Genomic DNA, 26,743 nt, shown 5'->3' with positions numbered 1-26,743 from the left:
GCTCGTATTGACAATGGAACAAAGAAATTGCGTCGCGATTCAATTCTACAGTCCCTAACGACTTTTCATAAAGTGACTAACGTGGCTCTGACTACTGTACAGACGTTCCCTTGAGGGTCAGGCTGCAGGTTTCGGATGCACCAGTGACAATTTACTGTATCCCTCAAACCCACATATTGACAATGGAACAAAGAAATTGCGTCATGATTCAATTCTACAGTCTCTAACGACTTGTCTAAAAGTGACTAACGTGGCAATGGCTATTGTACAGACCTTACCCTGAGGGTCAGGCTGCAGGTTTCGGATGCACCAGTGACAATTTACTGTATCCCTCAAACCCTCATATTGACAATGGAACAAGGAAATTGCGTCACGATTCTATTCTACACTCTCTAACGATTTGTGTAAAAGTGACTAACCTGGCTATGACTATTGTACAGACGTTCCCCTTAGGGTCAGACTGCAGGTTTCCGATGCACGAAGGACAATTTACTGTATCCCTCAAAATCTAGTATTGACAATGGAACAAAGAAATTGCATCGCGATTCAATTCTACAGTCTCTAACGACTTGTCTAAAAATGACTAGCGTGGCTATGACTATTAAACAGAAGTTCTCCTGAGAGTCACACTGCAGCTTTCCGATGCACCTGTGACAATTTACTGTATCTCTTAGATCCTCATATTTACAATGGAACAAAGAATGTTCTTTGCGATTCTATTATACAGTCTCTAGGGACTTGTCTAAAAGTGACTAACTTGGCTATGACTATTGTACTGACGTTCCCCTGAGGGTCAGGTTGCAGGTTTCGGATGCACCAGTGACAATTTACTGTATCCCTCAAACGCTCGTATTGGCACTGGAACATAGAAATTGCGTCTGGATTCTATTCTACAGTCTCTAACGACTTGTGTAAAAGTGACTAACCTGGCAATGACTATTGTACAGACGTTCCCCTGAGGGTCAGACTGCAGGTTTCCGATGCACCAGTGACAATTTACTGTAGCCCTCAAACCCTCGTATTGACAATAGAACAAAGAAATTGCATCGCGATTCAATTCTACAGTCTCTAACGACTTGTCAAAAGTGACTAGCGTTGCTATGACTATTGTACAGACGTTCTCCTGAGAGTCACGCTGCAGCTTTCCAATGCACCAGTGACAATTAACTGTATCCCTCAGATCCCCGTATTTACAATGGAACAAAGAAAGTTCATTGCGATTCTATTCTACAGTCTCTAGGGACTTGTCTAAAAGTGACTAACGTGGCTATGACTATTGTACTGACGTTCCCCTGAGGGTCAGGCTGCAGGTTTCGGATGCACCAGTGACAATTTACTGTATCCCTCAAACCCTCGTATTGACAATGGAACAAAGAAATTGCGTCACGATTCAAATCAACAGTCTCTAACGACTTTTCTAAATGTGACTAATGTGGCTATGACTATTGTACAGACGTTCCCCTGAGGGTCAGGCTGCAGGTTTCGGATGCACCAATAACAATTTACTGTATCCCTCAAACCCTCGTATTGACAATGGAACAAAGAAATTGCATCGCGATTCAATTCTACAGTCTCTAACGACTCGTCTAAAAGTGACTAGCGTGGCTATGACTATTGTACACACGTTCTCCTGAGGATCACGGTGCAGCTTTCCGATGCACCAGTGACAATTTACTGTGTCCCTCAGATCCTCGTATTTACAATTGAACAAAGAAAGTTCATTGCGATTCTTTTCTACAGTCTCTAGGGACTTGTCTAAAAGTGACTAACGTGGCTATGACTATTGTACAGACGTTCCCCTGAGGGTCAGGTTGCAAGTTTCGGATGTACCAGTGACAATTTACTGTATCCCTCAAACCCTCGTATTGACAATGGAACAAAGAAATTGCGTCGCGATTCTATTCTACAGTCTCTAACGACTTGTCTAAAAGTGACTAGCGTAGCTATGAATATTGTACAGACGTTTCCCTGGGAGTCAGGCTGCAGGTTACCGATGCACAAGTGACAATTAACTGTATCCCTCAAACCCTAGTATTTACAATGGAACAAAGAAATTGCGTCGCGATTCAATTCTACAGTCTCTAACGACTTTTCTAAAAGTGACTAACGTGGCTATGACTATTGTACAGACGTACCCCTGAGGGTCAGGCTGCAGGTTTCGGATGCACCAGTGACAATTTACTATATCCCCCAAACCCTCTTATTGACAATGGAAGAAAGAAATTGCGCCGCGATTCAATTCTACAGTCTCTAACGACTTGTCTAAAAGTGAGTAACGTGGCTATGACTATTGTACAGACCTTACCATGAGGGTCAGGCTGCAGGTTTCGGATGCACCAGTGACATTTTACTGTATCCCTAAAACCCTCGTATTGACAATGGAACAAAGAAATTGCGTCACGATTCTATTCTACAGTCTCTAACGATTAGTGTAAAAGTGACTAACCTGGCTATGACTATTGTACAGACGATCCCCTGAGGGTCAGACTGCAGGTTTCCGATGCACGAACGACAATTTACTGTATCCCTCAAAACCTAGTATTGACAATGGAACAAAGAAATTGCATTGCGATTCAATTCTACAGTCTCTAACGACTAGTCTAAAAGTGGCTAGCGTGGCTACGACTATTTTACAGACATTCTCCTGAGAGTCACGCTGCAGCTTTCCGATGCACCAGTGACAATTTACTGTATACCTCAGATCCTCGTATTTACAATGGAATAAAGAAAGTTCATTGCGATTCTAATCTACAGTCTCTCGGGACTTTTCTAAAAGTGACTAACTTGGCTATGACAATTGTACTGACGTTCCCCTGAGGGTCAGGTTGCAGGTTTCGGATGCACCAGTGACAATTTACTGTATCCTTCAAACGCTCGTATTGACAATGAAACAAAGAAGTTGCGTCGCGATTCAATTCTACAGTCTCTAACGACTTTTCTCAAAGTGACTAACGTGGCTATGACTATTGTACAAACGATCCCCTGAGGGTCAGGCTGCAGGTTTCGGTTGCACCAGTGACAGTATACTGTATCCCTCAAACCCTCGTATTGACAATGGAACAAAGAAATTGCGTCACGATTCAATTCTACAGTCTCTAACGACTTGTCTAAAAGTGACTAACGTGGCTATGACTATTGTACAGACGTTCCCCTGAGGGTCAGGCTGCAGGTTTCGCATGCACCAGTGACAATTTACTGTATCCCTCAAACGCTCGTATTGACAATGGAACAAAGAAACTCCGTCGCGATTCAATTCTACAGTCCCTAACGACTTTTCTAAAAGAGACTAACGTGGCCATGACTATTGTACAGACGTTCCCCTGAGGGTCAGGCTGCAGGTTTCGGATGCACCAGTGACAATTTACTGTACCCCTCAAACCCTAGTATTGACAATGGAACAAAGTAATTGCATCGCGATTCAATTTTACAGTCTCTAACGACTTGTCTAAAAGTGACTAGCGTGGCTATGACTATTGTACAGAAGTTCTCCTGAGAGTCACGCTGCAGCTTTCCGATGCACCTGTGACAATTTACTGTATCTCTTAGATCCTCGTATTTACAATGGAACAAAGAATGTTCTTTGCGATTCTATTCTACAGTCTCTAGGGACTTGTCTAAAAGTGACTAACTTGGCTATGACTATTGTACAGACGTTCCCCTGAGGGTTAGGCTGCAGGTTTCGGATGCACCAGTGACAATTTACTGTATCCCTCAAACCCTCGTATTGACAATGGAACAAAGAAATTGTGTCGCGATTCAATTCTACAGTCTTTAACGACTAGTCTAAAAGTGACTATCGTGGCTATGACTATTGTACTGACGTTCCCTTGAGGGTCAGGCTGCTGGTCTCCGATGCACCAGTGATAATCTACTGTATCCCTCAAAGCCTCTCATGGAAATGGAACGAAGAAATTGCGTCGCGATTCAATTCTACAGTCTCTAAAGACTTCTCAAAAAGTGACTAACATGGCTATGACTATTGTACAGACGTTCCCCTGAGGGTCAGGCTGCAGGTTTCGGATGCACCAGTGACAATTTACTGTATCCCTCAAACCCTCGTATTGACAATGGAACAAAGGAAGTTCATTGCGATTCTATTCTACAGTCTCTAAGGACATGTCTAAAAGTGACTAACGTGGCTATGATTATTGTACTGACGTTCCCCTGAGGGTCAGGTTGCAGGTTTCGGATGCACCAGTGACAATTTACTGTATCCCTCAAACCCTCGTATTGACAATGGAACAAAGAAATTGCGTCGCGATTCTATTCTACAGTCTCTAACGACTTGTCTAAAAGTGACTAACGTGGCTATGACTATTGTACAGACGTTTCCCTGGGAGTCAGGCTGCAGGTTACCGATGCACCAGTGACAATTAACTGTATCCCTCAAACCCTAGTATTTACAATGGAACAAAGAAATTGCGTCGCGATTCAATTCTACAGTCTCTAACGACTTTTCTAAAAGTGACTAACGTGGTTATGACTATTGTACAGACGTACCCCTGAGGGTCAGGCTGCAGGTTTCGGATGCACCAGTGACAATTTACTGTATCCCTCAAACCCTCGTATTGACAATGGAACAAAGAAATTGCGTCTGGATTCTATTCTACAGTCTCTAACGACTTGTGTAAAAGTGACTAACCTGGCTATGACTATTGTACAGACGTTCCCCTGAGGGTCAGACTGCAGGTTTCCGATGCACCAGTGACATTTTACTGTAGCCCTCAAACCCTCGTATTGACAATAGAACAAAGAAATTGCATCGCGATTCAATTCTACAGTCTCTAACGACTTGTCAAAAGTGACTAGCCTTGCTATGACTATTGTACAGACGTTCTCCTGAGAGTCACGCTGGAGCTTTCCGATGCACCAGTGACAATTAACTGTATCCCTCAGATCCTCGTATTTACAATGGAACAAAGAAAGTTCATTGCGATTCTAATCTACAGTCTCTAGAGACTTGTCTAAAAGTGACTAACGTGGCTATGACTATTGTACAGACGTTCCCCTGAGGGTCACTCTACAGCTTTCGGATGCACCAGTGATAATTTACTGTATCCCTCAGATCCTCGTATTTACAATTGAACAAAGAGAGTTCATTGAGATTCTTTTCTACAGTCTCTAGGGATTTGTCTAAAAGTGACTAACATGGCTATGACTATTGTACAGACGTTCCCCTGAGGGTCACTCTACAGCTTTCGGATGCACCAGTGATAATTTACTGTATCCCTCAAACCCTCGTATTGACAATGGAACAAAGAATTTGCATCGCGATTCAATTCTACAGTCTCTAACGACTTGTCCAAAAGTGACTAACGTGGCTATGACTATTGTACAGACGTTCTCCTGAGAGTCACGGTGGATCTTTCCGATGCACCAGTGACAATTTACTGTATCCCTCAGATCCTCGTATTTACAATGGAACAAAGAATGTTCATTGAGATTCTATTCTACAGTCTCTAGGGACTTGTCTAAAAGTGACTAACGTGGCTATGACTATTGTACTGACGTTCCCCAGAGGGTCAGGTTGCAGGTTTCGGATGCACCAGTGACAATTTACTGTATCCCTCAAACGCTCGTATTGACAATGGAACAAAGAAATTGCGTCGCGATTCAATTCTGCAGTCTCTAACGACTTTTCTAAAAGTGACTAACGCGGCTATGACTATTGTACAGACGTTCCCCTGAGGGTCACGCTGCAGGTTTCGGATGCACCAGTGACAATTTACTGTATCCCTCAAACCCTCGTATTGACAATGGAACAAAGAAATTGCATCGTGATTCAATTCTACAGTCGCTAACGACTTTTCTAAAAGTGACTAACGTGGCTACGACTATTGTACAGACGTTCCCCTGAGGGTGAGGCTGCAGCTTTCGGATGCATCAGTGATAATTTACTGCATCCCTCAAACCCTCGTATTGACAATGGAACAAAGAAATTGCATCGCAATTCAATTCTACAGTCTCTAACGACTTGTCTAAAAGTGACTAACGTGGCTATGACTATTGTACAGACGTTTTCCAGAGAGTCACGGTGCAGCTTTCCGATGCACCAGTGACAATTTACTGTATCCCTCAGATCCTCGTATTTACAATTGAACAAAGAAAGTTCATTGCGATGCTTTTCTACAGTCTCTAGGGACTTGTCTAAAAGTGACTAACGTGGCTATGACTATTGTACTGACGTTCCCCTGAGGGTCAGGCTGCAGCTTTCGGATGCACCAGTGATAATTTACTGTATCCCTCAAACCCTCATATTGACAATGGGACAAAGAATTTGCATTGCGATTCAATTCTACAGTCTCTAACGACTTGTATAAAAGTGACTAACGTGGCTATGCCTATTGTACAGACGTTTCCCTGGGAGTCAGGCTGCAGGTTACCGATGCACCAGTGACAATTTACTGTATCCCTCAAACCCTCGTATTGACAATGGAACAAAGAAATTGCGTCGCGATTCAATTCTACGGTCTTCAACGACTTGTCTAAAAGTGACTAACGTGGCTATGACTATTGTACAGACCTTACCCTGAGGGTCAGGCTGCAGGTTTCGGATGCACCAGTGACAATTTACTGTATCCCTCAAACCCTCGTATTGACAATGGAACAAAGAAATTGCGTCACGATTCAAATCAACAGTCTCTAACGACTTTTCTAAGTGTGACTAATGTGGCTATGACTATTGTAGAGCCGTTCCCCTGAGGGTCAGGCTGCAGGTTTCGGATGCACCAATGACAATTTACTGTATCCCTCATACCCTCGTATTGACAATGGAACAAAGAAATTGCATCGCGATTCAATTATACAGTCTCTAACGACTCGTCTAAAAGTGACTAGCGTGGCTATGACTATTGTACAGACGTTCTCCTGAGGGTCACAGTGCAGCTTTCCGATGCACCAGTGACAATTTACTGTATCCCTCAGATCCTCGTATTTACAATTGAACAAAGAAAGTTCATTGCGATGCTTTTCTACAGTCTCTAGGGACTTGTCTAAAAGTGACTAACGTGGCTATGACTATTGTACTGACGTTCCCCTGAGGGTCAGGCTGCAGCTTTCGGATGCACCTGTGATAATTTACTGTATCCCTCAAACCCTCATATTGACAATGGAACAAAGAATTTGCATTGCGATTCAATTCTACAGTCTCTAACGACTTGTATAAAAGTGACTAACGTGGCTATGACTATTGTACAGACGTTTCCCTGGGAGTCAGGCTGCAGGTTACCGATGCACCAGTGACAATTGACTGTATCCCTCAAACCCTAGTATTTACAATGGAACAAAGAAATTGCGTCGCGATTCAATTCTACAGTCTCTAACGACTTTTCTAAAAGTGACTAACGTGGCTATGACTTTTGTACAGACGTACCCCCGAGGGTCAGGCTGCAGGTTTCGGATGCACCAGTGGCAATTTACTATATCCCCCAAACCCTCGTATTGACAATGGAAGAAAGAAATTGCGTCGCGATTCAATTCTACAGTCTCTAACGACTTGTCTAAAAGTGAGTAACGTGGCTATGATTATTGTACAGACCTTACCCTGAGGGTCAGGCTGCAGGTTTCGGACGCACCAGTGACAATTTACTGTATCCCTCAAACCCTCGTATTGACAATGGAACAAAGAAATTGCGTCTGGATTCTATTCTACAGTCTCTAACGACTTGTGTAAAAGTGACTAACCTGGCTATGACCATTGTACAGACGTTCCCCTGAGGGTCAGACTGCAGGTTTCCGATGCACCAGTGACAATTTACTGTAGCCCTCAAACCCTCGTATTGACAATAGAACAAAGAAATTGCATCGCGATTCAATTCTACAGTCTCTAACGACTTGTCAAAAGTGACTAGCGTTGCTATGACTATTGTACAGACGTTCTCCTGAGAGTCACGTTGCAGCTTTCCGATGCACCAGTGACAATTAACTGTATCCCTCAGATCCTCGTATTTGCAATGGAACAAAGAAAGTTCATTGCAATTCTATTCTACAGTCTCTAGGGACTTGTCTAAAAGTGACTAACGTGGCTATGACTATTGTACTGACGTTCCCCTGAGGGTCAGGCTGCAGGTTTCGGATGCACCAGTGACAATTTACTGTATCCCTCAAACCCTCGTATTGACAATGGAACAAAGAAATTGCGTCACGATTCAAATCAACAGTCTCTAACGACTTTTCTAAATGTGACTAACGTGGCTATGACTATTGTACAGACGTTCCCCTGAGGGTCAGGCTGCAGGTTTCGGATGCACCAATGACAATTTACTGTATCCCTCAAACCCTCGTATTGACAATGGAACAAAGAAATTGCATCGCGATTCAATTCTACAGTCTCTAACGACTCGTCTAAAAGTGACTAGCGTGGCTATGACTATTGTACAGACGTTCTCGTGAGGGTCACGGTGCAGCTTTCCGATGCACCAGTGACAATTTACTGTATCCCACAGATCCTCGTATTTACAATTGAACAAAGAAAGTTCATTGCGATTCTTTTCCACAGTCTCTAGGGACTTGTCTAAAAGTGACTAACGTGGCTATGACTATTGTACAGACGTTCCCCTGAGGGTCAGGCTGCAGCTTTCGGATGCACCAGTGATAATTTACAGTATCCCTCAAACCCTCGTATTGACAATTGAACAAAGAATTTGCATCGCGATTCAATTCTACAGTCTCTAACGACTTTTCTAAAAGTGACTAACGTGGCTATGACTATTGTACAGACGTTCCCCTGAGGGTCAGGCTGCAGGTTTCGGATGCACCAGTGACAATTTACTGTATCCCTCAAACCCTCGTATTGACAATGGAACAAAGAATGTTCATTGAGATTCTATTCTACAGTCTCTAGGGACTTGTCTAAAAGTGACTAACGTGGCTATGACTATTGTACTGACGTTCCCCTGAGGGTCAGGCTGCAGCTTTCGGATGCACCAGTGATAATTTACTGTATCCCTCAAACCCTCGTATTGACAATGGAACAAAGAATTTGCATTGTGATTCAATTCTACAGTCTCTAACGACTTGTCTAAAAGTGACTAACGTGGCTATGACTATTGTACAGACGTTCTCCTGAGAGTCACGGTGGAGCTTTCCGATGCACCAGTGACAATTTACTGTATCCCTCAGATCCTCGTATTTACAATGGAACAAAGAATGTTCATTGAGATTCTATTCTACAGTCTCTAGGGACTTGTCTAAAAGTGACAAACGTGGCTATGACTATTGTACTGACGTTCCCCTGAGGGTCAGGTTGCTGGTTTCGGATGCACCAGTGACAATTTACTGTATCCCTCAAACGCTCGTATTGACAATGGAACAAAGAACTTGCGTCGCGATTCAATTCTACAGTCTCTAACGACTTTTCTAAAAGTGACTAACGTGGCTGTGACTATTTATTTATTTATTTATTTATTTATTTATTGTTCCGTGGGACCACATTTAGGAGAAGTCTCCATGGTCATGGAACGAGTCAATACATGAAATTATAACACGATTGTAGACACACATAAAATGAAACAAGCCGTTAGTTTAAATAAAGAAAATCAAGAATGTAACACTGGAATTTGCTTAATTTTTTATCTCTTCCAGGAGCTCCTCGACAGAATAGAAGGAGTGAGCCATGAGGAAACTCTTCAGTTTAGACTTAAAAGTGTTTGGGCTACTGCTAAGATTTTTGAGTTCTTGTGGTAGCTTATTGAAAATGGATGCAGCAGAATACTGCACTCCTTTCTGCACAAGAGTCAAGGAAGTGCATTCCACATGCAGATTTGATTTCTGCCTAGTATTAACTGAGTGAAAGCTGCTAACTCTTGGGAATAAGCTAATATTGCTAACAACAAACGACATTAAAGAAAATACATACTGTGAGGGCAATGTCAAAATTCCCAGACTATTGAATAGGGGTCGACAAGAGGTTTTCGAACTTACACCATACATAGCTCGAACAGCCCGTTTTTGAGCCAAAAATACCCTTTTTGAATCAGAAGAATTACCCCAAAAAATAATACCATATGACATAAGCGTATGAAAATATGCGAAGTATACTACTTTTCGTGTTGAAATGTCACTTATTTTGGACGGATTAAATAAAAGGTTGAGAACGTTAGGTGTTTTCTTTGATTTAACGAAGGCTTTTGACTGTGTTGACCACAAAATATTACTGCAGAAGTTGGAACATTATGGAGTAAGGGGAGTAGCTTACAATTGGTTCGCCTCCTACTTTAAGAACAGAAAGCAGAAGGTAATCCTCCGCAATATTGAGAGTGGTAATGATGTTCAGTCCCAATGGGGCACTGTTAAATGGGGCGTTTCCCTGTTGGGACTAGGTTTCCATTTAGTTCACCTGCTATATTCAGAAAGTGATTATTAAGTACTGTACATATATGCGACTTATCAGCAACACGGACATCCCCACTACGCACTGATTCTATATCCTCGACCTGTCTCTGCAGACCAGCCACTTCCTTTACGACTGACCATATGGTTTTAATTTTATCCTGAGACTTAGCTATTCTATCTGCATACCACATACTTTTTGCCTTCCTAATAACTTTTTTAAGCACCTTACAATACTGTTTGTAATGGGCTGCTGCATTTAGATTTTGACTGTTTCTAACGTTTTGATATAATTGCCACTTTGTTCTACAAGATATTCTTATCCCTTTAGTCAGCCACCCAGGCTGCCTGTTTGTGCTAGTACCCTGTTTTAAACGTTCTAACGGAAAGCAACTTTAAAAGAGCACGAGAAAAGTCTTGAGGAAAGCATTATATTTATCGTCTACTGTATGGTTGTACAGACGTTCCCCTGAGGGTCAGGCTGCAGGTTTCGGATGCACCAGTGACAATTTACTGTATCCCTCAAACCCTCGTATTGACAATGGAACAAAGAAATTGCATCGCGATTCAATTCTACAGTCTCTAACGACTTTTCTAAAAGTGACTAACGTGGCTACGACTATTGTACAGACGTTCCCCTGAGGGTCAAGCTGCAGCTTTCGGATGCATCAGTGATAATTTACTGCATCCCTCAAACCCTCATATTGACAATGGAACAAAGAAATTGCGTCGCGATTCAATTCTACAGTCTCTAACGACTTTTCTAAAAGTGACTAACGTGGCTATGACTATTGTACAGACGTTTCCCTGGGAGTCAGGCTGCAGGTTACCGATGCACCAGTGACAATTGACTGTATCCCTCAAACCCTAGTATTTACAATGGGACAAAGAAATTGCGTCGCGATTCAATTCTACAGTCTCCAACGACTTTTCTAAAAGTGACTAACGTGGCTATGACTAATGTACAGACGTACCCCTGAGGGTCAGGCTGCAGGATTCGGATGCACCAGTGACAATTTACTATATCCCCCAAACCCTCGTATTGACAATGGAAGAAAGAAATTGCGTCGCGATTCAATTCTACAGTCTCTAACGACTTGTCTAAAAGTGAGTAACGTGGCTATGACTATTGTACAGACCTTACCCTGAGGGTCAGGCTGCAGGTTTCGGACGCACCAGTGACAATTTACTGTATCCCTCAAACCCTCGTATTGACAATGGAACAAAGAAATTGCGTCTGGATTCTATTCTACAGTCTCTAACGACTTGTGTATAAGTGACTAACCTGGCTATGACTATTGTACAGACATTCCCCTGAGGGTCAGGCTGCAGGTTTCCGATGGACCAGTGACAATTTACTGTAGCCCTCAAACCCTCGTATTGACAATAGAACAAAGAAATTGCATCGCGATTCAATTCTACAGTCTCTAACGACTTGTGAAAAGTGACTAGCGTTGCTATGACTATTGTACAGACGTTCTCCTGAGAGTCACGCTGCAGCTTTCCGGTGCACCAGTGACAATTAACTGTATCCCTCAGATCCTCGTATTTACAATGGAACAAAGAAAGTTCACTGCGATTCTATTCTACAGTCTCTAGGGACTTGTCTAAAAGTGACTAACGTATCTATGACTATTGTACTGACGTTCCCCTGAGGGTCAGGCTGCAGGTTTCGGATGCACCAGTGACAATTTACTGTATCCCTCAAACCCTCGTATTGACAATGGAACAAAGAAATTGCCTCACGATTCAAATCAACAGTCTCTAACGACTTTTCTAAATGTGACAAACGTGGCTATGACTATTGTACAGACGTTCCCCTGAGGGTCAGGCTGCAGGTTTCCAATGCACCAATGACAATTTACTGTATCCCTCAAACCCTCGTATTGACAATGGAACAAAGAAATTGCATCGCGATTCAATTCTACAGTCTATAACGACTCGTCTAAAAGTGACTAGCGTGGCTATGACTATTGTACAGACGTTCTTCTGAGGGTCACGGTGCAGCTTTCCGATGCACCAGTGACAATTTACTGTATCCCTCAGATCCTCGAATTTACAATAGAACAAAGAAAGTTCATTGCGATTCTTTTCTACAGTCTCTAGGGACTTGTCTAAAAGTGACTAACGTGGCTATGACTATTGTACAGACGTTCCCCTGAATGACAGGCTGCAGCTTTCGGATGCACCAGTGATAATTTACTGTATCCCTCAAACCCTCGTATTGACAATGGAACAAAGAATTTGCATCGCGATTCAATTCTACAGTCTCTAACGACTTGTCTAAAAGTGACTAACGTGGCTATGACTATTATGACTATTGTACAGACGTTCTCCTGAGAGTCACGGTGGAGCTTTCCGATGCACCAGTGACAATTCACTGTATCCCTCAGATCCTCGTATTTACAATGGAACAAAGAAAGTTCATTGCGATTCTATTCTACAGTCTCTCGAGACTTGTCTAAAAGTGACTAACGTGGCTATGACTATAGTACTGACGTTCCCCGGAGGGTCAGTTTGCAGGTTTCGGATGCACCAGTGACAATTTACTGTATCTTTCAAACGCTCGTATTGACAATGGAACAAAGAAATTGCGTCGCGATTCAATTCTACAGTCCCTAACGACTTTTCAAAAAGTGACTAACATGGCTATGACTACTGTACAGACGTTCCCTTGAGGGTCAGGCTGCAGGTTTCGGATGCACCAGTGACAATTTACTGTATCCCTCAAACCCTCGTATTGACAATGGAACAAAGAAATTGCGTCGCGATTCAATTCTACAGTCTCTAACGACTTGTCTAAAAGTGACTAACTTTGCTATGACTATTGTACGGACGTTACCCTGAGGGTTCAGGCTGCAGGTTACGGATGCACCAGTGACAATTTACTGTATCCCTCAAACCCTCGTATTGACAATGGAACAAAGAAATTGCATCGCGATTCAATTCTACAGTCTCTAACGACTCGTCTAAAAGTGACTAGCGTGGCTATGACTATTGTACAGACGTTCTCCTGAGGGTCACGGTGCAGCTTTCCGATGCACCAGTGACAATTTACTGTATCCCTCAGATCCTCGTATTTACAATGGAACAATGAATGTTCATTGAGATTCTATTCTACAGTCTCTAGGGACTTGTGTAAAAGTGACTAACGTGGCTATGACTATTGTACTGACGTTCCCCTGAGGGTCAGGTTGCAGGTTTCGGATGCACCAGTGACAATTTACTGTATCCCTCAAACGCTCGTACTGACAATGGAACAAAGAAATTGCGTCGCGATTCAATTCTACAGTCTCTAACGACTTTTCTAAAAGTGACTAACGTGGCTATGACAATTGTACAGACGTTCCCCTGAGGGTTAGGCTGCAGGTTTCGGATGCACCAGTGACAATTTACTGTATCCCTCAAACACTCGTATAGACAATGGAACAAAGAAATTGCATCGCGATTCAATTCTACAGTCTCTAACGACTACACTAAAAGTGACTAACGTGGCTACGACTATTGTACAGACGTTTCCCTGAGGGTCAGGTTGCAGCTTTCGGATGCATCAGTGATAATTTACTGCATCCCTCAAACCCTCGTATTGACAATGGAACAAAGAAATTGCGTCGCGATTCAATTCTACAGTCTCTAACGACTTTTCTAAAAGTGACTAACGTGGCTATGACTATTGTACTGATGTTCCCCTGAAGGTCAGGCTGCAGGTTTCGATTGCACCAGTGACAATTTACTGTATCCCTCAAACCCTCGTATTGACAATGGAACTAAGAAATTGCATCGTGATTCAATTCTACAGTCTCTAACGACTTGTCTAAAAGTGACTAACGTGGCTATGACTATTGTACAGACGTCCTCCAGAGAGTCACGGTGCAGCTTTCCGATGCACCAGTGACAATTTACTGTACCCCTCAGATCCTCGTATTTACAATGGAACAAAGAAAGTTCATTGCGATTCTATTCTACAGTCTCTAGGGACTTGTCTAAAAGTGTCTAACGTGGCTATGACTATAGTACTGACGTTCCCAGAGGGTCAGTTTGCAGGTTTCGGATGCACCAGTGACAATTTACTGTATCCCTCAGATCCTCATATTTACAATTGAACAAAGAAAGTTTTTTGCGATTCTTTTCTACAGTCTCTAGGGACTTGTCTAAAAGTGACTAACGTGGCTTTGACTATTGTACTGACGTTCCCCTGAGGGTCAGGCTGCAGCTTTCGGATGCACCAGTGATAATTTACTGTATCCCTCAAACCCTCGTATTGACAATGGAACAAAGAATTTGCATCGCGATTCAATTCTACAGTGTCTAACGACTTGTCTAAAAGTGACTAACGTGGCTATGACTATTGTACAGACGTTTCCCTGGGAGTCAGGCTGCAGGTTACCAATGCACCAGTGACAATTAACTGTATCCCTCAAACCCTAGTATTTACAATGGAACAAAGAAATTGCGTCGCGATTCAATTCTACAGTCTCTAACGACTTTTCTAAAAGTGACTAACGTGGCTATAACTATTGTACAGACGTACCCCTGAGGGTCAGGCTGCAGGTTTCGGATGCACCAGTGACAATTTATTATATCCCCCAAACCCTCGTATTGACAATGGAAGAAAGAAATTGCGTCGCGATTCAATTCTACAGTCTCTAACGACTTGTCTAAAAGTGAGTAACGTGGCTATGACTATTGTACAGATCTTGCCCTGAGGGTCAGGCTGCAGGTTTCGAATGCACCAGTGACAATTTACTGTATCCCTCAAACCCTCGTATTGACAATGGAACAAAGAAATTGCATCTGGATTCTATTCTACAGTCTCTAACGACTTGTGTAAAAGTGACTAACCCTTGCTATGACTATTGTACAGACGTTCCCCTGAGAGTCAGACTGCAGGTTTCCGATGCACCAGTGATAATTTACTGTAGCCCTCAAACCCTCGTATTGACAATGGAACAAAGAAATTGCGTCACGATTCAAATCAACAGTCTCTAACGACTTTTCTAAATGTGACTAACGTGGCTATGACTATTGAACAGACGTTCCCCTGAGGGTCAGGCTGCAGGTTTCGGATGCACCAATGACAATTTACTGTATCCCTCAAACCCTCGTATTGACAATGGAACAAAGAAATTGCATCGCGAATCAATTCTACAGTCTGTAACGACTCGTCTAAAAGTGACTAGCGTGGCTATGACTATTGTACAGACGTTCTCCTGAGGGTCACGGTGCAGCTTTCCGATGCACCAGTGACAATTTACTGTATCCCTCAGATCCTCGTATTTACAATTGAACAAAGAAAGTTCATTGTGATTCTTTTCTTCAGTCTCTAGGGACTTGTCTAAAAGTGACTAACGTGACTATGACGATTGTACAGACGTTCCCCTGAGGGTCAGGCTGCAGCTTTCGGATGCACCAGTGACAATTTACTGTATCCCTCAAACCCTCGTATTGACAATGGAACAAAGAATTTGCATCGCGATTCAATTCTACAGTCTCTAACGACTTGTCTAAAAGTGACTAACGTGGCTATGACTATTGTACAGACGTTCTCCAGAGAGTCACGGTGCAGCTTTCCGATGCACCAGTGACAATTTACTGTACCCCTCAGATCCTTGTATTTGCAATGGAACAAAGAAAGTTCATTGCGATTCTATTCTACAGTCTCTAGGGACTTGTCTAAAAGTGACTAACGTGGCTATGACTATAGTACTGACGTTCCCCGGAGGGTCAGTTTGCAGGTTTCGGACGCACCAGTGACAATTTACTGTATCCCTCAAACGCTCGTATTGACAATGGAACAAAGAAATTGCGTCGCGATTCAATTCTACAGTCCTTAACGACTTTTCAAAAAGTGACTAACGTATCTATGACTACTGTACAGACGTTCCCTTGAGGGTCAGGCTGCAGGTTTCGGATGCACCAGTGACAATTTACTGTATCCCTCAAACCCTCGTATTGACAATGGAACAAAGAAATTCCGTCGCGATTCAATTCTACAGTCTCTAACGACTTGTATAAAAGTGACTAACGTGGCTATGACTGTTGTACAGACCTTACCCTGACGGTAAGGCTGCAGGTTTCGGATGCACCAGTGACAATTTACTGTATCCCTCAAACCCTCGTATTGACAATGGAACAAAGAAATTGCGTCACGATTCTATTCTACAGTCTCTAACGATTTGTGTAAAAGTGACTAACTTGGCTATGACTATTGTACAGACGTTCCCCTGAGGGTGAGACTGCAGGTTTCTGATGCACGAAGGACAATTTACTGTATCCCTCAAACCCTAGTATTGACAATGGAACAAAGAAATTGCATCGCGATTCAATTCTACAGTCTCTAACGACTTGTCTAAAAGAGACTAGCGTGGCTACGACTATTGTAAAGACATTCTCCTGAGAGTCACGCTGCAGCTTTCCGATGCACCAGTGACAAATTACTGTATACCTCAGATCCTCGTATTTACAATGGAACAAAGAAAGTTCATTGCGATTCTATTCTACAGTCTCTCGGGACTTGTCTAAAAGTGACTAACTTGGCTATGACAATTGTACTGACGTTCCCCTGAGGGTCAGGTTGCAGGTTTCGGATGCACCAGTGACAATTTACTGTATCCTTCAAACGCTCGTATTTACAATGGAACAAAGAAGTTGCGTCGCGATTCAATTCTACAGTCTCTAACGACATTTCTCAAAGTGACCAACGTGGCTATGAATATTGTACAGACGATCCCCTGAGGGTCAGGCTGCAGGTTTCGGTTACACCAGTGACAGTATACTGTATCCCTCAAACCCTCGTATTGACAATGGAACAAAGAAATTGCGTCGCGATTCAATTCTACAGTCTCTAACGACTTGTCTAAAAGTGATTAGCGTGGCTATGACTATTGTACAGACGTTCCCCTGAGGGTCAGGCTGCAGGGTTCGCATGCACCAGTGACAAATTACTGTATCCCTGAAACGCTCGTATTGACAATGGAACAAAGAAACTCCGTCGCGATTCAATTCTACAGTCGCTAGCGACTTTTCTAAAAGAGACTCACGTGGCCATGACTATTGTACAGACGTTCCCCTGAGGGTCAGGCTGCAGGTTTCGGATGCACCAGTGACAATTTACTGTATCCCTCAAACGCTCGTATTGGCACTGGAACAAAGAAATTGCATCGCGATTCAATTCTACAGTCTCTAACGACTTTTCTAAAAGTGACTAACGTGGCTATGACTATTGTACAGACGTTCCCCTGAGGGTCAGGCTGCAGGTTTTGGATGCACCAGTGACAATTTACTGTACCCCTCAAACCCTCGTATTGACAATGGAACAAAGAAATTGCATCGCGATTTAATTCTACAGTCTCTAACGACTTGTCTAAAAGTGACTAGCGTGGCTAAGACTATTGTACAGAAGTTCTCCTGAGAGTCACGCTGATGCTTTCCAATGCAGCAGTGACAATTTACTGTATCTCTTAGATCCTCGTATTTACAATGGAACAAAGAAAGTTCTTTGCGATTCTATTCTACAGTCTCTAGGGACTTGTCTAAAAGTGACTAACTTGGCTATGACTATTGTACAGACGTTCCCCTGAGGATTAGGCTGCAGGTTTTGATGCACCAGTGACAATTTAGTGTATCCCTCAAACTCTCGTTTAGACAATGGAACAAAGAAATTGCGCCGCGATTCAATTCTACCGTCTTTAACGACTAGTCTAAAAGTGACTATCGTGGCTATGACTATTGAACTGGCGTTTCCCTGAGGGTCAGGCTGCAGGTCTCCGATGCACCAGTGATAATTTACTGTATCCCTCAAAGCCTCTAATGGAAATGGAACGAAGAAATTGCGTCGCCATTCAATTCTACAGTCTCTAAAGACTTCTCTAAAAGTGACTAACGTGGCTATGACTATTGTACAGAAGTTCCCCAGAGGGTCAGGCTGCAGGTTTCGGATCCAGCAGTGACAATTTACTGTATCCCTCAAACCCTCGTATTGACAATGGAACAAAGGAAGTTCATTGCGATTCTATTCTACAGTCTCTAAGGACATGTCTAAAAGTGACTAACGTGGCTATGATTATTGTACTGACGTTCCCCTGAGGGTCAGGTGGCAGCTTTCAGATGCACCAGTGACAATTTACTGTATCCCTCAAACCCTCGTATTGACAATGGAACAAAGAAATTGCGTCGCGATTCAATTCTACAGTCTCTAACGACTTTTCTAAAAGTGACTAACGTGGCTATGACTATTGTACAGACGTACCCCTGAGGGTCAGGCGGTAGGTTTCGGATGCACCAGTGCCAATTTACTATATCCCCCAAACCCTCGTATTGACAATGGAAGAAAGAAATTGCGTCGCGATTCAATTCTACAGTCTCTAACGACTTGTCTAAAAGTGAGTAACGTGGCTATGACTATTGTACAGACCTTACCCTGAGGGTCAGGCTGCAGGTTTCGGATGCACCAGTGACAATTTACTGTATCCCTCAAACCCTCGTATTGACAATGGAACAAAGAAATTGCGTCTGGATTCTATTCTAATGTCTCTAACGACTTGTGTAAAAGTGACTAACCTGGCTATGACTATTGTACAGACGTTCCCCTGAGGGTCAGACTGCAGGTTTCCGATGCACCAGTGACAATTTACTGTAGCCCTCAAACCCTCGTATTGACAATAGAACAAAGAAATTGCATCGCGATTTAATTCTACAGTCTCTAACGACTTGTCAAAAGTGACTAGCGTTGCTATGACTATTGTACAGACGTTCTCCTGAGAGTCACGCTGCAGCATTCCGATGCACCAGTGACAATTAACTGTATCCCTCAGATCCTCGTATTTACAATGGAACAAAGAAAGTTCATCGCGATTCTATTCTACAGTCTCTAGGGACTTGTCTAAAAGTAACTAACGTGGCTATGACTATTGTACTGACGTTCCCCTGAGGGTCAGGCTGCAGGTTTCGGATGCACCAGTGACAATTTACTGTATCCCTCAAACCCTCGTATTGACAATGGAACAAAGAAATTGCGTCACGATTCAAGCCAACAGTCTCTAACGACTTTTCTAAATGTGACTAACGTGGCTATGACTATTGTACAGACGTTCCCCTGAGGGTCAGGCTGCAGGTTTCGGATGCACCAATGTCAATTTACTGTATCCCTCAAACCTTCGTATTGACAATGGAACAAAGAAATTGCATCACGATTCAATTCTACAGTCTCTAACGACTCGTCTAAAAGTGACTAGCGTGGCTATGACTATTGTACAGACGTTCTCCTGAGGGTCACGGTGCAGCTTTCCGATGCACCAGTGACAATTTACTGAATCCCTCAGATCCTCTTATTTACAATGGAACAAAGACAGTTCATTGCGATTCTATTCTACAGTCTCTAGGGACTTGTCTAAAAGTGACTAACGTGGCTATGACTATTGTACTGACGTTCCCCTGAGGGTCAGGTTGCAAGTTTCGGATGCACCAGTGACAATTTACTGTATCCCTCAAACGCTCATATTGCCAATGGAACAAAGAAATTGCGTCGCGATTCAATTCTACAGCCTCTAACGACTTTTCTAAAAGTGACTAACGTGGCTATGACTATTGTACTGACGTTCCCCTGAGGGTCGGGTTGCAGGTTTCGGATGCACCAGTGACCATTTACTGTATCCTTCAAACGCTCGTATTTACAATGGAACAAAGAAATTGCGTCGCGATTCAGTTCTGCAGTCTCTATCGACTTGTCTAAAAGTGACTAGCGTGGCTATGACTATTGTACAGACGTTCTCCTGAGAGTCATGCTGCAGCTTTCCAATGCACAAGTGACAATTTACTGTATACCTCAGATCCTCGTATTTACAATGGAACAAAGAAAGTTCATTGCGATTCTATTCTACAGTCTCTAGGGACTTGTCTAAAAGTGACTAACGTGGCTGTGACTATTGTACTGACGTTCCCCTGAGGGTCAGGTTGCAGGTTTCGGATGCACCAGTGACGATTTACTGTATCCTTCAAACGCTCGTATTGACAATTGAACAAAGAAATTGCGTCGCGATTCAATTCTGCAGTCTCGAACGACTTGTCTAAAAGTGACTAACGTGGCTATGACTATTGTACAGACGTTCCCCTGAGGGTCACGCTGCAGGCTTCGGATGCACCAGTAACAATTGACTGTATCCCTCAAACGCACGTATTGACAATGGAACAAAGAAATTGCGTCGTGATTCAATTGTACAGTCTCTAACGACTTTTCTAAAAGTGACTAACGTGGCTATGACTATTGTACAGACGTTCCCCAGAAAGTCAGGCTGCAGGTTTCGATTGCACCAGTGACAATTTACTGTATCCCTCAAACCCTCGTATTGACAATGGAACAAAGAAATTGCATCGCGATACAATTCTACAGTCTCTAACGACTTGTCTAAAAGTGACTAACGTGGCTATGACTATTGTACAGACCTTACCCTGAGGGTCAGGCTGCAGGTGTCGGATGCACCAATGACAATTTACTGTATTCCTCAAACCCTCGTATTGACAATGGAACAAAGAAATTGCATCGCGATTCAATTCTACAGTCTCTAACGACTCGTCTAAAAGTGACTAGCGTGGCTATGACTATTCTACAGACGTTCTCCTGAGGGTCACGGTGCAACTTTCCGATGCACCAGTGACAATTTACTGTATCCCTCAGATCCTCGTATTTACAATTGAACAAATAAAGTTCATTGCTATTCTTTTCTACAGTCTCTAGGGACATGTCTATAAGTGACTAACGTGGCTATATCTATTGTACTGACGTTCCCCTGAGGGTCAGGCTGCAGCTTTCGGATGCACCAGTGATAATTTACTGTATCCCTCAAACCGTCGTATTGACAATGGAACAAAGAATTTGCATTGCGATTCAATTCTACAGTCTCTAACGACTTGTCTAAAAGTGACTAACGTGGCTATGACTAATGTACAGACGTTCTCCTGAGAGTCACGGTGGAGCTTTCCGATGCACCAGTGACAATTTACTGTATCCCTCAGATCCTCGTATTTACAATGGAACAAAGAATGTTCATTGAGATTCTATTCTACAGTCTCTAGGGACTTGTCTAAAAGTGACTAACATGGCTATGACTATTGTACTGACGTTTCCCTGAGGGTCAGGTTGCAAGTTTCGGATGCACCAGTGACAATTTACTATATCCCCCAAACCCTCGTATTGACAATGGAAGAAAGAAATTGCGTCGCGATTCAATTCCACAGTCTCTAACGACATGTCTAAAAGTGAGTAACGTGGCTATGACTATTGTACAGACCTTACCCTGTGGGTCAGGCTGCAGGTTTCCTATGGACCAGTGACAATTTACTGTATCCCTCAAACCCTCGTATTGACAATGGAACTAAGAAATTGCGTCTGGATTCTATTCTACAGTCTCTAACGACTTGTGTAAAAGTGACTAACCTGGCTATGACTATTGTACAGACGTTCCCCTGACGGTCAGGCTGCATGTTTCGGATGCACCAATGACAATTTACTGTATCCCTCAAACCCTCGTATTGACAATGGAACAAAGAAATTGCATCGCGATTCAATTCTACAGTCTCTAACGACTCGTCTAAAAGTGACTAGCGTGGCTATGACTATTGTACAGACGTTCTCCTGAGGGTCACGGTGCAGCTTTCTGATGCACCAGTGACAATTTACTGTATCCCTCAGATCCTCGTATTTACAATTGAACAAAGAAAGTTCATTGCGATTCTTTTCTACAGTCTCTAGGGACTTGTCTAAAAGTGACTAACGTGGCTATGACTATTCTACAGACGTTCCCCTGAGGGTCAGGCTGCAGCTTTCGGATGCACCAGTGATAATTTACTGTCCCCCTCAAACCCTCGTATTGACAATGGAACAAAGAATTTGCATCGCGATTCAATTCTACAGTCTCTAACGACTTGTCTAAAAGTGACTAACGTGGCTATGACTATTGTACAGACGTTCTCCTGAGAGTCACGGTGGAGCTTTCCGATGCACCAGTGACAATTTACTGTATCCCTCAGATTCTCGTATTTACAATGGAACAAAGAATGTTCATTGAGATTCTATTCTACAGTCTCTAGGGACTTGTCTAAAAGTGACTAACGTGGCTATGACTATTGTACTGACGTTCCCCTGAGGGTCAGGTTGCAGGTTTCGGATGCACCAGTGACCATTTACTGTATCCTTCAAATGCTCGTATTGGCAATGGAACAAAGAAATTGCTTCACGATTCAATTCTGCAGTCTCTAACGACTTTTCTAAAAGTGACTAACGTGGCTATGACTATTGTACAGACGTTCCCCTGAGGGTCAGGCTGCAGGTTTCGGATGCGCCAGTGACAATTTACTGTATCCCTCAAACCCTCGTATTGACAATGGAACAAAGAAATTGCATCGCGATTCAATTCCACAGTCTCTAACGACTTGTCTAAAATTGACTAACGTGGCTATAACTATTGTACAGACGTTCTACAGAGAGTCACGGTGCAGCTTTCTGATGCACCAGTGACAATTTACTGTACCCCTCAGATCCTCGTATTTACAATGGAACAAAGAAAGTTCATTGCGATTCTATTCTACAGTCTCTAGGGACTTGTCTAAAAGTGACTAACGTGGCTATGACCATAGTACTGACGTTCCCCGGAGGGTCAGTTTGCAGGTTTTGGATGCACCAGTGACAATTTACTGTATCTTTCAAACGCTCGTATTGACAATGGAACAAAGAAATTGCGTCGCGATTCAATTCTACAGTCTCTAACGTCTTTTCTAAAAGAGACTAACGTGGCTATGACTATTGTACAGACGTTCCTTTGAGGGTCAGGCTGCAGGTTTCCGATGCACCAGTGACAATTTGCTGTATCCCTCAAACCCTCGTATTGACAATGGAGCAAAGAAATTGCATCTCGATTCAATTCTACAGTCTCTAACGACTAGTCTAAAAGTGACTAGCGTGGCTATGACTATTGTACAGACGTTCTCCTGAGAGTCATGGTGCAGCTTTCCGATGCACAAGTGACAATTTACTGTATACCTCAGATCCTCGTATTTACAATGGAACAAAGAAAGTTCATTGTGATTCTACTCTACAGTCTCTAGGGACTTGTCTAAAAGTGACCAACGTCTCTATGACTATTGTACTGACGTTACCCTGAGGGACATGTTGCAGGTTTCGGATGCACCAGTGACCATGTACTGTATCCTTCAAACGCTCGTATTGACAATGGAACAAAGAAATTGCGTCGCGATTCAATTCTGCAGTCTCTAACGACTTTTCTAAAAGCGACTAACGTGGCTATGACTATTGTACAGACGTTCCCCTGAGGGTCAGGCTGCAGGTTTCGGATGCACCAGTGACAATTTACTGTATCCCTCAAACCCTCGTATTGACAATGGAACAAAGAAATTGCGTCGTGATTCAATTCTACATTCTGTAACGACTTGTCTAAAAGTGACTTACATGGCTATGACTATTGTACAGACGTTCCCCTGAGGGTCAGGCTGCAGGTTTCGGATGCACCAGTGACAATTTACTGTATCCCTCAAACCCTCGTATTGACAATGGAAGAAAGAAATTGCGTCGTGATTCAACTCTACAGTCTCTAACGACTTGTCTAAAAGTGACTAACGTGGCTATGACTTCTGTACAGACGTTCCCCTGAGGGTCAGGCTGCAGGTTTAGGATGCACCAGTGACAATTTACTGTTTCCCTCAAACACTTGTATTGACAATAGAACAAAGAAATTGCGTCGCGATTCAATTCTACAGTCCCTAATGACTTGTCTAAAAGTGACTAACGTGGCTATGACTATTGTGTAGACGTTCCCCTGAGGGTCAGGCTGCAGGTTTTGGATGCACCAGTGACAATTAACTGTGTCCCTCAAACCCTCGTATTTACAATGGAACAAAGAAATTGCGTCGCGATTCAATTCTACAGTCTCTAACGAGTTTTCTAAAAGTGACAAACGTGGCTATGACTATTGTACAGACGTACCCCTGAGGGTCAGGCTGCAGGTTTCGGATGCACCAGTGACAATTTACTGTATCCCTCAAACCCTCGTATTGACAATGGAACAAAGAAACTGCGTCGCAATTCAATTCTACAGTCTCTAACGACTTGTCTAAAAGTGACTTACATGGCTATGACTATTGTACAGTCGTTCCCCTGAGGGTCAGGCTGCAGGTTTCGGATGCACCAGTGACAATTTACTGTATCCCTCAAACCCTCGTATTGACAATGGAGGAAAGGAATTGGGTTGTGATTCAACTCTACAGTCTCTAACGACTTGTCTAAAAGTGACTAACGTGGCTATGACTTCTGTACAGACGTTCCCCTGAGGGTCAGGCTGCAGGTTTAGGGTGCACCAGTGACAATTTACTGTATCCGTCAAACACTCGTATTGACAATGGAACAAAGAAATTGCGTCGCGATTCAATTCTACAGTCCCTAATGACTTGTCTAAAAGTGACTAACGTGGCTATGACTATTGTGTAGACGTTCCACTGAGGGTCAGGCTGCAGGTTTTGGATGCACCAGTGACAATTTACTGTATCACTCAAACACTCGTATTGACAATGGAAGAAAGAAATTGCGTCGCGATTCAATTCTACAGTCTCTAACGACTTGTCTAAAAGTGACTAACGTGGCTATGACTATTGTACAGACGTTCCCCTGAGGGTCAGGGTGCAGGTTTCGGATGCACCAGTGACAATTTTCTGTATTCCTCAAACCCTTGTATTGACAATGGAACAAAGAAATTGTGTCGCGATACAATTCTACAGTCTCTAACGACTTGTCTATATGTGACTAACATTGCTATGACTATTGTACAGACGTACCCTTCAGGGTCAGGCTGCAGGGTTCGGATGCACCAGTGACAATTTACTATATCCCCCAAACCCTCGTATTGACAATGGAAGAAAGAAATTGCGTCGCGATTCAATTCTACAGTCTCTAACGTCTTGCCTAAAAGTGACTAACGTGGCTATGAGTATTGTACAGATCTTACCCTGGGGGTCAATCTGCAGGTTTCGGATGCACCAGTGACAATATACTGTATCCCTCAAACCCTCGTATTGACAATGGAACAAAACAATTGCGTCACGATTCTATTCTACAGTCTCTAACGACTTGTGTAAAAGTGACTAACCTGGCTATGACTATTGTACAGACGTTCGCCTGAGGGTTAGACTGCAGGTTTCCGATGCACCAGTGACAATTTACTGTATCCCTCAAACCCTCGTATTGACAATGGAACAAAGAAATTGCGTCGCGATTCAATTCTACAGTCTCTAACGACTTGTCTAAAAGTGACTAACGTTGCTATGACTATTGTACAGACGTTCCCCAGAGGGTCAGGCTGCAGGTTTCGGATGCACCAGTGACAATTTTCTGTATCCCTCAAACCCTCGTACTGACAATCGAACAAAGAAATTGCGTCACGATTCAAATCAACAGTCTCTAACGACTTTTCTGAAAGTGACTAACGTGGCTATCACTATTGTACAGACGTTTCCCTGAGGGTCAGGCTGCAGGTTTCGGATGCACCAGTGACAATTTACTGTATCCCTCAAACCCTCGTATTGACAATGGAACAAAGAAATTGCATCGCGATTCAATTCGACAGTCTCTAACGACTTTTCTAAAAGTGACTAGCGTGGCTATGACTATTGTACAGACGTTCTCCTGAGAGTCACGCTGCAGCTTTCCGATGCACCAGTGACAATTTACTGTATCCCTCAGATCCTCGTATTTACAATGGAACAAAGATAGTGTATTGCGATTCTATTCTACAGTCTCTAGGGACTTGTCTAAAAGTGACTAACGTGGCTATGACTATTGTACTTACGTTCCCCTGAGGGTCAGGCTGCAGGTTTCGGATGCACCAGTGACAATTTTCTGTATCCCTCAAACCCTTGTATTGACAATGGAACAAAGAAATTGCGTCGCGAATCAATTCTGCAGTCTCTAACGACTTGTCTAAAAGTGACTAACGTGGCTACGACTATTGTACAGACGTTCCCCTGACGGTCAGGCTGCAGGCTTCGGATCCTCCAGTGACAATTTACTGTATCCTTCAAACCCTCGTATTGACAATGGAACAAAGAAATTGCGTCGCGATTCAATTCTACAGTCTCTAACGACTTGTCTAAAAGTGACTAACGTGGCTATGACTATTGTACAGACGTTCCCCTGAGGGTCAGGCTGCAGGTTACGGATGCACCAGTGACAATTTTTCTGTATCCCTCAAACGCTCGTATTGACAATGGAACAAAGAAATTGCGTCGCGATTCAATTCTACAGTCTCTAACGTATTTTCTAAAAGAGACTAACATGGCTATGGCAATTGTACAGACGTTCCCCTGAGGGTCAGGCTGCAGGTTTAGGATGCACCAGTGACATTTTACTGTATCC

This window comes from Schistocerca serialis, chromosome 7 (assembly GCF_023864345.2).
Source record: "Schistocerca serialis cubense isolate TAMUIC-IGC-003099 chromosome 7, iqSchSeri2.2, whole genome shotgun sequence".
Lineage (NCBI taxonomy): Eukaryota > Metazoa > Arthropoda > Insecta > Orthoptera > Acrididae > Schistocerca > Schistocerca serialis.
This window is presented reverse-complemented; position numbering follows the sequence as displayed.